General features: G+C 38.2%; 1 pseudogene; it reads right to left on the reverse strand.

The window, feature by feature from the left end:
* Positions 1-9,521: 9,521 nt before the first annotated feature.
* Positions 9,522-14,532, reverse strand: LOC139127411 (glycogen synthase kinase-3 beta-like; annotated as a pseudogene).
* Positions 14,533-14,999: the final 467 nt, after the last annotated feature.

Raw genomic sequence — 14,999 nt, forward strand, 5'->3', positions numbered from 1 at the left:
CTATCCCAATATATCATTTATTTTTATTTCTTTAAGATTGTGAGTCATCTACTGTTTTTCAAACTCTTTACATATTTTGAAATCTATGCATTGAAAACTGTTTTTGTTACAATTATAATTTTTCGAAAATAATATCATAGACGTTAAAGCTCCTATAGCTTTTGTTAGACTTTAAGGGATTTTTGGGGAAAACTTCTGTGAAATCATCACTATGAGTAATAAACTGCTTGAATTGTATTTCTGTCTCTGTGATTTATTTACCCCAGCATTGTAATGCGTAGACGAGCATTGCTAATGTTCCCGTACGGAAGTATTTACACAAACAGTTAGCCAATATTCTTATCCATAGAAACAATATATAGCTATGTTCGATGTACCTACCCATAGGGTATAAACACTCAGTCTATAGGATGTTAAATCTATAGCACATAACACGGTACAGTAGAATGTATCAAAAGAGAAGTAGGTAATTATAAATTCCAAGTAAACCAAAGAAGTTGTCCGGTATTCCGAAAGAAGTGAAAACCATCGACAAGCGTTATGTACAGTTTAAGTGACGATGCACCATAACAATTAATGTGCAGAGCGTATAAACGTAAATTAAAAAAAAACCGATAAAGTTTATCAAAGAAGATTGAGAGAGTCTTTTATGTGTGTTTGAATTTTAACCAAATAGGTTTTTCTCATGTCGGTGAGTATGTCTGCGTGAGCCAGGGGGAAGATAAGCCACACGTACTAAGCTATAAACAAAGGCTTCAAAGTTGTCGAAATAGATGGCGCACTCCTGTTCACTGCATGCAGTCCGTCACCCCGGCAATTTGTCGCCAACAGATGTGATCATAAATAAAACCTGTACCCAAGTTTAAACAAAAATACAGAAATACTAATGATTGAAAACCAAAGAGCAGAGTTAGATTCAGTGTTGTAAAATGTGTACACTGACAATAAACTTTGCTTCAAGTTGTCAGAGAAATGAGCTGTATCCCGGGGGATGGGGTGGCTCTTTTCCCGCACTTTATATCGTGCACTGAATGTCAACAGTCCAGCAATCAAAAAATACCAGCCAAACAAACAAACAAACTATCAAGTGAAAAAAATACCTCAGCGTTTTATTCTATCCCGGAGAAGTTCAAATAATAGTTCCTTTGTGGAATTTCGCGTTCTCAGACTTGTTTGAAGGATGGCAGGGAGTTTCGCGTCTGATAAAAGCGTGTGTTTGTATCTGCGATTGCTGTTTATTGACGAAAAAATTCACAAATTAAAAGACTCTATCATGCATTATGCATTACAGATATATTAACTACAGAGTCTTGGACTTGGCATTGCTGATACAATCACCATCTTTTCAACTGATATGTAGTTCCCTTGAGTCACTGTGACTTAAGTATGACCTTACAATGTTTTTATACGAGAAATCGCGGGTAAAAACTGTCGATTTGCCCGAAAATGTGTGAGTCAGTCTACTTTTAGGCTGCCCACGCCGCTTTTTTGTCTGAAAATTTAATTTTGTCGGTAATGCATCACTGAGGGGATACGTTTTAACACTGACGTCTACATGTTGTATCAGAGCCAACTAACATGGAGATTTTAACTCGGAGCTCCCGAAATCCGACATATGAGTTACGTTGGGGATAGATAAACGGGGACATTTTTGGACAATATTTATTTATGTTGTTTACTATATAAGCGTCTTCCGCAGAAAAAGTCTTCAGGTTGTAATGGAAATTCACAGTAAAAAAGATGGTATAATGGTAGGATTTATGAATTTATTGAAAGAAATTAAAATAACAGGAATTTTAAAAACTGAAAACAATTATGAGAACACCATACAATCTTCTCCATTCTAACTATCTCCTAGCTGGCCCTGTACGGAACTGTGCCATGATCAAGCGCATATGTTGAAGAAGATATATCGCCCCCGGACACATGAGTTTATAGAAGGGGCAGTCAAACGCCATGATTGCATATTAGCCGATTTCGGGTTAACCACTTGCCATCTCTTGCAAAGTTGAACCATGTAATTTTTCTGGAAACCTCGAACTGCTGTAGTTCTAAAGAAAGTGCATATATATACTTATATTTCGACCGAACCGACTTTGGTTATGTGCATATCATATTGCCGGATATTTTTTTTTAAATCAGCAAAAAAAAAACATTACGTGAAGAGCGTAGTTTTGACCGCTAGAAATCGCAACACATGCTTCTATTTTTCACCGTGACTTGCTCCAGTCTGAGGTATTACATTTCCCAAAGCGATTGATGTTTTAAAATTTCAGCTACCCCTGTGCTATCTCATTCAACTTTCAGTGAGTGACAACACAAAATGCTTGTATTGACAGGTATGAACAAGGATGAACAACCTGAGTACTAGTATAACATCCACGCACCTAGGATAATTTGACCCGTTCCTAGATCCTTTAATGTTTCGTCACAATATAATCTCTATGATTTCTTTGTTTTGTTTTGTTTCGTTTTGTCTTTAGCTTGTTAGAATGTTAGAAGAATCTGATATTTTCAGCAAAAAGTAATCATTTCACTAAAATTTAAATTATACTCTTGAAGGCTTTAATTACTCCGTAGGTGCACCCGATGTCATCTACAGGGAGGGGATTGGAACTTCGCTAGTGTTACTTTCTCGTTTACAAACGATGAATTTTATGCACGATAACTAGATGCATCACAAAAACATAGCTGCAACATTTATACTTTACTATGGAAGACCGGTCACGACATGCGACATGCGACCTGCGACTTCAAAACTGCGACCTGCATCCTGCGAGTTTGAAAACATACGACCTGCGACTTCGGCATTTAGACCAAGGTGTAGGCCTAACCTGCGACTTCACAACAGCGACCTGCGTCCTGCGTGTTTGTCAAACTGCGATATCAGTCTTGATTTGTTCGCACCATTGCTCTGAACACGAGCCTGAAAAACACGAGGGACACCATTGCACTATATTAAAACAGCCGGTTTACCGCATTCTCGCGACCAGAGCATTATTTTCGCACCGCTGGCCTACGCAAAAATCGGCCAGCGAAAGAATTCAACCAGCGATAGAAGTGCATGAAGCTGTGACGGTAGAGAATTCCACAAACGAAGAGCACAAATTTATTTTCCTTCTTACGAAAGGCAAACCGATCTGAAATAATGCAATAGCAATAGGGTTTTAAACGTCTACATCAGTGTTTAATAGTTTCTGGAACTTTTCTGCCTACATGATCTAAAATATTATATACACACAAAAAATAATATGTACATATTATAGTATGTACATATTAGGCATAAAGACTGAAAGTAGGATTGTAGTAGGGTTTAATTATGTCCTGTTTTACAGTTTTAACTCGCGTTATCTATAAAGAAAGTCGGTCACTGGCTATTCATGGTTAGCAAATATGTTTGCACTTCTATCAATATCAGTATTATTTTAACTGCTTTACTTTGCATATGTTATTTGTGTAGACAAATGTAGTCCGAAGTTAACCAGTAAGAATATTTTTATTTTTCCAACTGAACAAAAGTTGGATCAATTCGATTTTTTGACGAAAAGTAAAAATGAAATTAGACGAAAAGATGGCAACATCCGATGATCAATCACTGGAGAATTGTAACAAAACTGGAAATGTTAGAAAATGAACGACAATAACTGAAAATTCGAATGTTTGCAATGACACTGACGCAGTTATGATACAGGGGGACAATGAATTAAACAGACAGCTAGATGGTTATACCACAGTGAAATGAGGATAAATACCAGAGATATCTAAAAATCAAAAGGTTTGTCGATAACATAAGGAAAGAAGCGAGGTAAGGCAGACGAAGAATATCTAAAATAATTTGAAATTATAATATAAACATATAAATGCCTAGATCACGTAGCATATTATTTTCCATGCATTAACACGTACTGTCAACATTTCCGTCATAAAATTATCTCTCCAGATGAAAATGAGTGAACTGGTGTGTACATGAATTGAGTTTTGCCAGACTTGGTGAACGATTTACCAAAGCGAAAGCAATGGCTTATTAATTGATCGATGTTGAACGTTAAATCTCCTTTCCACGTTTTACCCTTTGAGCGCTGTAATTTTCTCCCACCAAAATTTTAGTGCAAAATTTTACCAATTGTATGAATTTTCTGTAATTTTTTGATAATTTGGGACCAAATCGACATCACATTTCATTGGCTACAGGTTTTTCCCAAAATTTTTGCAAAAATGGAGAAAAATTGACAGGGGTGTATTATATAAGGGGACAAAAATAGACTTTGGCGCTCAAAGGATTAAAGTTCACGCAAGACGCCTCCAATCTAATACTGAGGAAAACACCATGAAACGTTACGTGTTGTTGTCTCATGTCGCAGTTGTGAAGTCGCAGGTCGCAGTTTGACAAACACGCAGGTCGCTGTTGTGAAGTCGCAGGTTACCCTAGGTCTAAATGCCGAAGTCGCAGGTCGCATGTTTCAAACTCGCAGGACGCAGGTCGCAGTTTTGAAGTCGCAGGTCGCATGTCGCATGTCGTGACGCGTCTTCCATACTTTACAGTGTACGTCATGGTAAACATGTTTGAACTTTCATCAATCGCCACCTTACCTTGGACACAGTATACATTTGTCACATGATACGGGTCCCCTACGAACTTTGAACTTTGACTGTTCTGATGACTCCTACCCTCACAAAGTGGAAGATTCTAACACCTTGCACTGTAAATAAATAAACAACTTTGATTTTTGGTTAGGGATTAGAAGTTATCTTTTTCTGTGTAGTTTATACCTCCGGTTTTTGCTGTACATGTTTTGCAATTATGCGGGAAAAATGGCGAGGCGAAACACCAGGTACAGTATGTTAGTTATACTATTGCCCTACAGAGGGCGCACTCCTATCGCCTCGATTCGTCGTGCGCCTCGCGCTCTCCCGCAGAATACAGCTCAGTTAGTGGTACTGCAGTCCGGGAACGCAGTCAATCTTATTGCCGCAGAGGCTACCTTGAATTCGGAGGATTAGGCGGGATTTGCCATGATACATAGTCAGAAGGGATGGGGCAATGCCCTCGTTTTACGGTGTCCGTTGTCTGTTTCACTGGTCTATCACACAGTCGCCTGTGGTTACAAGGCGGACAGCCCTGTAACTACCGTGATGTCTGTTTGCATAGCTGATCGTTGTGTTTGTGTTTTGTACACATGTAGAGGGAGTGAAATGTTCACACCTTGAGCCTCTTGTAAGTACATTTTGCATAATACTCGACAACAAAAACATATTTTCCTTTTCAATTTCATTTTGATTTCGTCCACAGAGTTTCGTCTCCTAAGATAATCTTTTTTTTACTTTCATGTTAGTGTTTTCACTTTCCCTCATCTAGTCCATGCACTTGTAGGCTATTGGTAACATAATGTAGTTACTGCGATTGGTCTGTTTAGAGTTGGTTCTAATGGAATGTAAACCTAAATTTATGGTTTTCCAAGGTATACACAATTACTATTCATGGTCTAAATATTACACCTATATCTTTCCCTATCAAAAGCTCATTTAGGTTAGACGATAAGTCGGAGGTAAGGTCATCAATTTATTCCTTAGCTTTCGTGTTATAGTGTATACTTGAAATTGAATCTCTCCAAAATGTGCTCGCTGGATCAAGCAGATCGAAAAGTTTGACAGAGTGCGCATCACGTTTGCGCACAACAAATTTTCGTTCCCACCTTCCGTACCAAACCATTAGCATGACGGTGGTGAGAACGCGGGATGAGAACCAATAAGGTAAGCACCGCCCGTTTTAGACGTCATACAGTTGAAGATAGAAAGTAAGTACATTAGACTTAATACTAAAGCTTACAAAATCTCACTTTTTTCCAGAATTATTTGAGCAGCAACCAGGGATACGTCACGGTTTTACGCTAAATAAAGTTTCCCCCAGCAGACTACAGCTGACTCGAATTTACCTGCCGTACGTTCAATGATGGGCCTGAGAAATTCACTGAAGGGAAAAAGGTGCACATAGACGTAGAGGCAGTATCTATTATATGGTGTTTATAATACATAGATCCGTAAATGGTGAAAGATTTTTAAAAAAACCGAATAGCTAAACGTTGTTTAATGTTGTTAACCGAACTGTAAATGTTATTACGGGAAACCTAATGTCGTTCAAAAACAAGCGATACTTGAACATTATAAAATTTATTAAACAACTTGATAAAACAGTGTATTAAGTAGATGGTGAAAGTTTTTTTAATAGATCGAATAGCTAAACGTTGTATTATGTTGTGAACCGAACTGTAAATGTTAGGGGAAAGAAATGTCGTTCAACAACTAGCGATACTTGAACATTATAAAATTTATTAAACAACTTGATGATTTACTTTGACGATTTCGATTCGGGCGCACCCATTATTCAACTTAATGGATGATAAGCTTAATAAACGTAAACGTTGTAAATTTGGTAGTTTTAAATTTGTTGACTAGTGGTGACACGCATATCACATTTCTCTCAGATCTGTCTTGTTTTCATGTTTGATTAACGTCAGTGCAAGTCTAGAATACTTGGACTTGTTCAAAGCTGAGTATTTCATCATGGACGATGCGAAAATACATTTTAGGATTTCATTGGTGGACTACAGCACTGTGCGCCTTATATTGGCGGCTGGCGACAGAAAGTCGGACAAGTCTTGTCTTTTTTGCGACTTCGTTTACAGGTACAACGTTTGGTCGGATCCCCTGATATTTTATCATGTGATTTGCATACTTTCAGTCTACTTCGCAATTGCTGTCAGGGTAACATCCAAAGTATCGTAAACAAATTCGGGCATATACATATTGCTTGTAGTGTAGCTCAGAAATCATTCATGGGTTCGGCCCTATTATTATCGCACAGAAAACCGTAACTCACATCCCTGGTACGCTGGGATTGTGACAACACCATAGGGATAGATTTATTCTCACATTCTGTATAACCCACGGAGTATTTTCGTTTGACGAATGTTGATTGGTCAGTTGTGACTACTCCTATCCGCGCGTATTATGTGACCAATGGGTGGTCGCGTAAATCCGGAACTACAGCGCGGACAAAAGACACGTACACATTTCAAAGTGAACGGGTTTGTGAACTCTCCGTTGATGGCGCTGACAAGTAGATGAAGATAGACCGAAAGCACGATGCATTTTGTTAGTTTGTAATTCATGGTCAAAATACTATAAACTAAATGCTGTTACATCAGTAAGAAGAAATCTTTCACGGTTTCGTTGATTATTTGATGTGGGTAAATGTGCACGAAATGTTTCTGAGGGGAATGATAAAAATCAATGAAATTCACTATGACGATGGAATTTTTATCCAGAAAGAAATCCCCTAACTTGTGTCAGACATTCTATTTAAGCCCATTGGGGTGTCACACGGTGGGATTCGATTGTTCAAAGTCGACAGGCCGTCATGCTCAAGCAACAGCGCCCTCTTTTGACGTAGCATGACACAACGTGTACCAACAACCATAGATCGCATGGTAAGGACTGCGACCTTTGTTCACCGTGATAAATTAAGGCTTAACATACAGGTAGAAAAACATGGCAAAATCCTACCGAGGTAACAACTCTTACAGCAACAAACCAAATATACGATATCTCTCTCATCCAAATCCCATTGCCTGCTATCGAGTAGTGCAAGGATACATTATATCATAGAGAGTGAACTGTTCATTGCTCATTCGAATGGTTGGTTCTCAATTCCCCCATGTATAAGAATAACATTGGTTGGTGCGGTGTGGGTAGGTTGCAAGGGCGAATTTAATCTTGAAAGGATTATGACATCCCAAAAGTCAGTTTGAATGAATTATGCACGACGGAACAAAAGCTATATATCATCTCCTGGTCTGTGCTTTCTCAATGTTCAAGGTCTTGTTTGTTCAGTGTTTCAATGAAAGTTAAATTTAAATTTTCATATGACACAAGCACAGATTCCCCTTGCAACCCACCCCGGACATACACACACACATATATATGCATAAAAACAAAGACATACAAACATTACATACAGAAATTCAAGCAAGAGTCCATTTACAGTGGTACATAGTTACGACTATTTAATGCACTGTTGTACTTTTTTCCTTGAAACATAAAACTGCGAGGAAAGAAAGATCTCACTGCTACTCTAAATACACTGAATAAACAGAAAGAGGTCAGGGGTCAATTCACAGGGGATATCAACATCACAGTTGGATCTATCCAAGCCTTCTGGCAAATCCCAAGTATTAAACAACTGAATTATTTCTACATGCTGTTTAGTCTTCCTAATTTTTTCTCACTGTACACAGTCAATTTAAAAGAGAATAATTATTATTAAAAACCCACGATTTCTAATATTTGGTCTAAAAACAGGGAATATAGAAGAGAGTTGGTTGTTTCTCTCCTCCAATTAAAAGACAGGCAGGGGGTATATTTTGTGAACGGAAAGAGAGGAACCCCACCGAGAGGACAGATTCTAACTCCGGACTCCAGACTTCAATAGACAATTTCCCTGAATTTTCCACGGCGTGAAAGTGAAAAATAAATGAAAATAAATTCTGCATTAGGTTCTATGATACACTAAACACGGCCTTGTGTCACATATTTTTGATCATTGTATAAACTAGCGCACGAAAAAATGTACAACTATCACACTTATTACCATCCCCACCAATTTACACCTGCCCACCCCTATTTGAAAGTAGCCCATCAGAAATTTGTATGCCTGGGTGCGGTCCATTCCACTGAAGCAGGGGCCGAGGCGTTTCTCATAGCTGAGGATTTTACAGCTGCAACTGTGACTCAGACTGGTTGGATTGCAGCATTGTTGAACACTGTGACGTCACACTGCAAAAACCAAATGAACTGTGAAATACTCTTTCATGTGAACATAAACAAAAGAAAACGAAATTCTGCCACAGTTTGCTTTATCTGTCCTCATTTTTTTTGTCATACCAAATGTCACAAAAATATTGCTACATGTTACCCAACGCTGTATATTACATGGTCTAACGTAACCAAAAATGTAACATTGACGACAAAAGACATTTCACAGTTCACATTACCTGTTCCAATGACAACATAAAAGGCATATATGATGTGCTACTTAAAAATAAAAGTACAGAACCATACTTAAAAAAAGCCCTGTCATTGTAACTGTCAAAAAAAGGAAAGATTTTTTTTTCATGTGAGCAATAATTCTTTTAAAATAATACAGCAGCTGAAAACTTGTATTTAACCTGAACAGAGGGAATAGGCCGAAGCAGGCTGTCATACTACACAAAGATTGGTGTGGAGTAAAGAGGACTCTTACAACAAAATGACTGGAGTCAAGAAATAAGAACTATCATACACAGATCCCACAAAGAACTAGAAGCTACCGATTCAACGTACGACAGTTTTTGCTAAGCTCCCCTAAAATTCTAGTACAGTTCGGTTCTCAAGTAAAATACAAGTTTTTTTTCTCATATTTTTTGCTAGATTTTATCTACAGATGAGTTCATTGTCAGTTTTTCTAGGGAGACTTCATATATTTTCCTCGTCACCCTAGGGAGCCTTTTTCAAAGTTCTTTCTCTCTTTTTATAGTCAATTGTAGCGATTATAAGAATACATAATAGGTCCGTTGAATGCACAAGTCTTTTTTTTCTCACACTTTTGTGTCATGTGATTCAATGGAAATAAAAAGTTCCTGCACAAGTTCTTCCAGCACATGGTTAATTTGTCCCTGTCGGTGCAGCGGTGGCGCCCGCTGACGATACGTCCCCAGCCGATGAGGTATTGGCAGCTTCTGGTGCGGAACCGCTGCTTGGAAGTGAGCCTTGGACATGGTGCTGTGCATGTGGTGGTACTAGGATTGAATTCAGTGATGGCTGAATAGACAATTCTGAAATGAAAGAAAGAGTATTACCATACGTGAGTTACTTCTAAACAGTATTTCTGCCACACAGGGGTATGCAAATGTTTTCAATATTTGGTAGTCTGAAGGACTCATATTAGATAGTCTTTCTAAGGGACATGCATGTGTTTCTATCATACAGCTTTACTAGAGTTAGCAGTTCTTTGTCATGTCTCAGAATGATTGGTCTTGGGCAAAAAATCCACATTCAAAAACTCCAGCAATATGCCAAATCCTGGGAAGTCCAAGAGGTTGTCATCAACTCACAAGCTTATCACATCATTAAAATTGCACGTTCCTTTATCAGCAATGAACGAACAAACTCTCTTTTACATGTGAAACAGTCCCACTTTTTTGATTTCCAATTGTTGGGGACATTTCAAGATCAATGCCTTCACCAGACTAACTTTCACTGCTGGGTTATATATAGTCTGGTCCCCCCTGTTGCATTCCTACTGCTGGATGTGCTGCTCACGATTATTTTTGATTTTTTTTTATAGCAGCGTGGCCAGCGGTAGAAATGCAGCATGAGACAAGATGAGAGTACATATACACATGATGTCTGCATTTCAAGTGCACAGAGTCCCTTACCTTGTTGTGTGAAACTGAACAATGGGGTAAATCTCTGCCGCTAGGTAGTCTTGTGCTAGGATCCCTTAGTTCATCGAAGAATGCGTGTGCACATGCCTCCATTGGCGTTATCCTTGCTGATGGTGTGTATTCCAGCAGTCGGCCACACAGACTTATTGCCTCGGGCGGCGTCCGAGGACGAAAGACCTGCAAATGTACAGGTTGCAATCATGTAGACACATTATCTTTGTTGTTTTCATTCACTTTTCAAAGGGACATGGAACCATGCAAGTAAACATCATGAGCTGTTCTAGCACAGATTTTAATACGCACCATGGTATAGCGCCCTGTCACGGCCAAAATGATTAATTCTGTTGGCGTGTTGGGATGATTACACACACTTGTACGTTTTCCATACAAGTCTTGAGTCAATACACTTTACTCACCTTTGGCCATGGATGAGGTTTAATCTGTGGGAATTTGAATTCTTGGTAATTTGGGTTCATCTCTCGTATTTGTTCCCGTGATGGTGTGCCCAGAACTTTGATGATTTCAACCAATTGGTCTACTCCGCTGTCACCAGGGAAAATGGGTTGCCCTAGTAACAGCTCGGCTAAAACGCATCCTGCTGACCATACATCTGATGATGCAAAGCATAAGAAGTGTGGTTATGACAAATTACAATATCTGATAGAGGACAGCCAGTTCTATGTTTCAGTGAATGACACTGTGTTGTGTCTTTTACGATTCCAATAGGTATATGCACCAAGTTCAGATGTTTTTCGCATATTCACATTTGAGCATGCATATTAAAGTGTAGCAGCATTTCTTACCGATCTTATTGAAACTTACACATGCAGTCCCAACTAGGAGTTAAAACACAACTCCTTATGTAACTAAATCTATCTCACTAGATTGATGTGAATCTAAATTCATGAAAATAATGCCAACATCTGCAGCTGACGGGCCTTCATATCAAAAGATAACATACAATTATATGAAAATAACCCATTGCAGGGAATTCTCAGTGGGCAAATTCAATTTTTGTTGGATATTCAAGGAATGATTTAGAATTCCAGAATTCTACTGAACCTCATTACTGACCATGTTACACTTACCAATATTTGATGTGTAGTCAGTAGCACCGAATATGAGTTCTGGAGCACGGTAGTACCGCGAACAAATATAAGACACATTAGGTTCACCCCGTACTAACAGCTTTGCACTGAAAGATGAAAGCAAATATTATGTTTGATTAAAAACAAAAAATCTGTAAAAAAATGGCAAAATTACATTAAAAGAAGACTTCGCTAACAAAATAGTAAGCTGGGAACAACGTTTGAATTGGTTTGTGATCCACGCAGAGACCATCATTGAAGGCAGAGCATATACACAGCATAAAATCATACACCTCTGTGACAAGCCCTGTACAGACTCTGACACAACCCTGTGGTAGACATGTTTGTGTCAGCAAAGACGTCCCATTGCTGTGATGTACAGGTCTGTGGCCAGTGGTGTGATGACATGGCTATATACAGTGCTGTAGTCACAGTGATGTGACAGGGCCTGAAATTTCTGCCTGTCCCATCACTGTATTTACAGGACTGTACACAGCAATGTGAACACAGACCTGCAACAGGGTCATTAATTTTTTAAAATTATGCCTGTATTCATTTCTGTCATCAAAACTGGCCCATTTTTCTGAAAATATACACCCTTTTGAGATCCTGTAACAGGCCCTGTGAATTCACTACTTGACACACCACTGTTTGTACACAACTATTTCAGTCATGTGGTTACAGCAATGGATTAACTCAGAAATTACATCACTGTATACATTTATTTAATACCAGACCTGATACAGACTTGTTCATACACACCCTGATATCTGATGGATTATACAGATCCTGTAACAAAGTTTATTTCTCAGGGACTGTTACAGGTACTGATCAGACCCTGTTACAGGCATGTACAGAAATCTAAATGTAGTTTTCTTGCTGTGTATGAAGCAGGTCTTCCACGGTAAACTATACAGAAATAACTGGCATAAACATTAGGTTTTCCCGATGATGTATGATCTGAAAATATGGATCCCCTGATAAAGGTACGGTTCTCTGTTTTTTTTTTTCTCTGAATCGAATATCAGCTATCAGTAGATTCAATGAATGTTTTTTATCTCTGAATCAAATATAGTTATCAGTAGTGTCACAGTAGGTAATGTTTATGTGATAGCCAGCCCCTTACCTTCCAAAGTCGCAAAGTTTAAGTACCGCAGATTCCGGATCCAGTAGGAGATTTTGTGGTTTGATATCTCGATGACAAATACCTAATGAATGTATGTAAGCTAAACTCCGAAATAATTGATACATGTATAACTGCAGAGAAAAAACAAACAAACAGAATACGGTTTTCAGTATAGCATTGGTGATGAAAGTATATCTGCATTTCTTCATATTGAGGAAGTTACTATCATATTTCTGCTCCCTCAAATTTTGGCATCTCACCATTTTTGTTAATAGCAGGTGGTTGGGTATGAGATCAAACAAGAGTTTGTTTGCCCTGTGCTTGTTGTTATAATTATCAATGGTCACTTTCAGGAAACAGTACTTTTAATAGTTATTACGGTATGTAACAATTTTCCCCACTTTGTCTCTACAAGAGAGTTTCATCTATATCAGCATACACAAGGCCTGTCCTGCTATAAAATGCCAAATATTTGAACATCCTGTCTTCACTCACCTTGACATATAATATAGGTATAGTCTGTTTATTTTTGCTATAATGTCGTGCTACTCGGTAAACCGTTTCTGGCACATAGTCCAAAACTAAGTTCAAATATACTTCATCTTTCTGCAAAGTGAAGGAAAGAAACCACTATCATTAGAACTAGGAAAGCACAAAGACAGTTTGTCAATGTAATATCATTTGACCAATTTCAAACGTTTTCTGTTGGAACTTACAAATATACACCTTTTCCTTCCACAACGGCTTACAATGTAAACCATTTTGGAAGGAAAGTGTGTATTGGAGTTACTTCAGACTGCTTCAATTACTTTACAATAGCCCCCTCTGAATTTTGTCATCAGGTGTTAGCTAAGCAGGTAAGTGGTTTGCTGCTAACATCACAGTCTGCAGATGGGACCAGCTTCCAAGGTATTTTAAAGGATAATAATGGATGATAAATTTGCTCATAGTGACCGTGGGTTGGCTACTATTACTGCATTGTCAGAGTGACTGATAAAAGAAACATGTAGTTCTTTGTCTTTCATTGGTAGCCATTACTCCAGTGAATTTATCAAAGTAGCAGGGCCTGACTGGTTTTGCTATGTACTTCAACAGGAGGGGGTGACATAACTTGGAAGAGACATCCAGTAGAGATACAAAATGTGAGTTCTGTGGGTGGACAGATATACACATGTACATTGTGACACTGCACTCACCTTTTCACCACTGGAATAGAAGAAAAATCTAAGTCTAACAATATTACAGTGATCCAATCTTCGCATTATCTGAAGTTCTCGGTTCTGGAATAGAAATGAAAAGAAATGTAAAGTATATGTTCAATTATGTGTGCCTACATCACATACACGTACATAAAACATATCTGGGGGAAAAGGTGATGAGGTATTTTGGCAACTCCATGAACTGAGAATGCAACTACAAGTATTTATCAAATGCTTTTTAAAGTGTTCTTTTAATGCAAAAAGGTTTCTGTTTCTGTAAGCAAACGCAGTTTGCTGGCTGTTGCTTTGTCATTCAGTATTGCACTATCAACTGTGAGGGCGCTATAACAAGTTATCTGGTTTTTCACTATAAAAATCTGAACTGAATACTGGACAGCAGCAAATACCTATGAGATGGTCTAAAACATTGTACGGACATGTAGATAGCAGTGTACAGGTACTTACTTTGAACCTTTTATCTTGCAAGACTTTCTTGATAGCCACAAGTTCACCTGAATCACATAATTTAGCTTGATATACAACCCCGAAAGACCCATTACCTATAGCTTTTGTGTCGGTGTAAGAGACCTCTTGTGTCCTGTCAGGACCAGACCCTGGAGTTGCTACCACTGTGGTTACTTTACTACCATCTTTATCACCTGTAGAACAAGAAGGAAATAATTAGCTGTAAATAATGAGTTTAAAAAGACCTACGTGTGCTTGACTATACACAAAGCCTCACAATAATAAACAGCTACATGTACTTCAGATGTGCCACATAAGAAAAACTTACAATTAAAAGTTTGATATAACTTCAATTTTATCCACATAGATTGGTTTTGGATCTTGGATGTCAAATATTATATCTCCCTATTATTTGAAACGTGGGAAGTGGGACACGATAGAGTATGTAAATACTGTAACACAAGTTGTACAATGTACAAAAAATGGTAATCTTTTGGGAATATGCAGTTTGGCATATCATAGAAACATTTATATTTCTCCTGAACATAACACATTGATCTAAATCAATATCTTCCACTTAGAATTCATCATATTTCACCAATTCCAACTCTCCTTTCCTTGTCCCCTACACAGAACAAAC

This window comes from Ptychodera flava, unplaced genomic scaffold, assembly GCF_041260155.1.
Source record: "Ptychodera flava strain L36383 unplaced genomic scaffold, AS_Pfla_20210202 Scaffold_31__1_contigs__length_3010019_pilon, whole genome shotgun sequence".
Classification (NCBI taxonomy): Eukaryota; Metazoa; Hemichordata; class Enteropneusta; family Ptychoderidae; genus Ptychodera; species Ptychodera flava.